At 32.4% G+C, this 2,657-nt stretch overlaps 1 protein-coding gene across 1 annotated transcript in view; it reads left to right on the top strand.

The window, feature by feature from the left end:
- The window catches only part of LOC118741538 (allergen Tab y 5.0101-like), a 5,567-nt gene that overhangs the window by 871 nt on the left and 2,039 nt on the right, over positions 1 to 2,657 (top strand). The gene's annotated exons all lie outside the window — the stretch shown is intronic.

Genomic DNA, 2,657 nt, shown 5'->3' on the forward strand with positions numbered 1-2,657 from the left:
TTACCTATACTGTGATACATATTTGAATTATTTAATTCCTTTAATTAAAGTTGAATTTGATCTTTTAAACCCTGGAAGCCTTTTCAAACTAATTTCTATTGATACCCATATTGCAGCAATTCATTTAACTAATTGAGCAAAATTTTTAACAGGTGGCAACTGTGTGTGTGTTTTAACCTATATTTACTTGATTTTAAACATTTTCAATTCTATATGTCAAAACACGTCTTTTCTAAACATTTCGAGTTGAAATATTCATAAAAATAATTTTGGCCGCATAAATCGGCTAAATACCCCTATGGGGGCGTTGCTAGACTTTGAGAATACAGTCATGTTTTTTTGTAGAATGATCTATATTTTAAATAAAAATTAACAGAAGAGGTTTTTAATGGAAAACATTTTGAATGTTGTAAAAAACCCCAAAAAACGAATACTTCTGTGAGTGACTGTACATATATTTCTACCCTCTGTTTTTACACGCATATACATCTAATCTTAACGTGTAAACAAACAGGCATCGAAAACTTCCATCAAAAAACAAGAAATATTGATTTTATCGACAACTATTCATAAACGCACATAAAGTTTGTCGATTATATTGAGTTCAGACGGAAATTTAATTGAGTCAATTAACCTTTTAATTGAGCTACCGCTTCTTGGTGTTCACACAGTCAGCTGAATAAAATTCTTTTAAAATCTTTGAAAACGAATTATCATTAACACTTTATTTTTATTTTTTTTTAACCATAATAACGCGATAATATCGATAGTTTTCTGGGAAATAGCTAAACGATTGATAGTCTGACAATAACGATACTATCGCGATGTTATTGATAGTCTTTCCAGAAATTGCGAAAATGATCGGTGGTGTGACTACCGATACTTTCCCACCTCTAAAAAAGCCGACGGTCAGAAAATACTAGTGTGTGAAGCCGGATAACATAAACAGTTTTGTAATGGTTTAATTGCGCAAAACTGAAAAGCATATACCCTTTCACTTTGCTCTATAAAATAGTCTCTAAACTCTTATAAGACCAAAAGGGTTCCAACCGGCGGAGCTTCGTAGTGTAAACTGTTGATCTATAGTCAGTTGTGAATTGTATGTTTTACTATAAGAATAGTACTCTCCAAAATGAGTTTATAAAATATTTAAACGTTTTATAAAACACCTTGACCTGACACTGACTAAGCGTTTCAGAGAAATGTTATACGAAACTGAAATATTTTAGGAAATGAAATGTCAATTGAATAACAATTTCAGGACTTAATTTTATGAACATCTGTCGCTGATTGGTTAAAGGTGCGTAGGACTTCGTAGGACCTTCGTAGGAGCAACATCCGCCGAGAGTGTGCTTCTGCCATGAAAAGGCTTTTAAGAAGAAAACGAAAATTTTAATTTTTTGCTTTTCTAACTTGTTTTTTTTTTTCCATTAAAAATACATAAAAATTGTGGCGCTACAGCCAGATTTCTATCCAAAGACTCTTATAAAACCAATTTGTGTATTAAAGTCCAACATATTGTACTTGGAGAGTTTGACAATGCTAAATCCTTTTAGAATTGAGCAAATTTATACAAAATCCTCCGTAAATCAGAAAGACTCATGGAAATTCGAAGTTAACGCTATTAATATTCTGCAACATTGCAGAAAATTAAAAACGAATTTTCTGGGAAAATTTACGTGATGGAATTTTTTATTAATTTTCTTCGTAACTTAGTACTAATACCTACCAAAATTTCTAATTCGTTTTTTAAGGGAGATACCATCGCAGGCCTGTGTTATCTACTAAAGTCTGGAATGGTATGGATAAAGAGTAATCATGTTCTTTGGAAAGAGGAATCCAAGAATTAAGAATTAAAATTTATAGAAGTGTATAAATTTGCTTGTTGCTGATTCTGAGTGAAGAAAACTTATAGAGATCTTAAATTTGTAGAGGATTTGCACTAATCACGAAATGGAAAAGAAAACAGATTAAAAAATAGTCCTATAAAAGTACGTATACGCAGAGCCTCATAAACCTCTTTTGGAATACATGTTCTTTATTAAGAGCAATATAGAATCCTTATAAGAGTACAGTCTACGAGTAGAGTCTTACAAAACCTTTATAAAACCGATTGCTTTTCATACGTAGACAAGAAATATATAACGGTAAGAATGGCTCATATATGTATGAAAAATTACACACAAGCGATGGTCTCACCTTTAAGCTATAGCAGATTTTTTTATCATGCCCCTCCCTTCGCGAAATCCTGGCTACGCCACTGATAAGTACTAATTTTAACAATTTTGAGCCAATTTTATTAAAATATGGTAGCTTTTGCATTTTCGAAGGTACCGTTATATAGGAAGTGGGCGAGGTTACAATCTGATTTCGCCCATTTTCAATACCAACCTACCTTGAATAAAGGGAAAACTATATACCAAATTTCGTTGAGATATCTCAATTTTTGCTCCAGTTAGCGTTAGAAGGACGATCGATTAATCGATTTCTCTTTCCATTCTGAGCATTTATGTATACATTTGTCAATATCTATCTCCATTCGTTTTGGCTGTTACTAGGGTTGCCAGATGTACTGCTTTTGGGAGTAAACGTACTCCTTTTTATTGCAATGTACTCCCTTGTACTCCAAAACAAAATCCGGAAATGTGCTCCTTTTT

This window comes from Rhagoletis pomonella, unplaced genomic scaffold (assembly GCF_013731165.1).
Source record: "Rhagoletis pomonella isolate Grant_MI unplaced genomic scaffold, Rhpom_1.0 Rhpom_scaffold_00006, whole genome shotgun sequence".
Classification (NCBI taxonomy): domain Eukaryota; kingdom Metazoa; phylum Arthropoda; class Insecta; order Diptera; family Tephritidae; genus Rhagoletis; species Rhagoletis pomonella.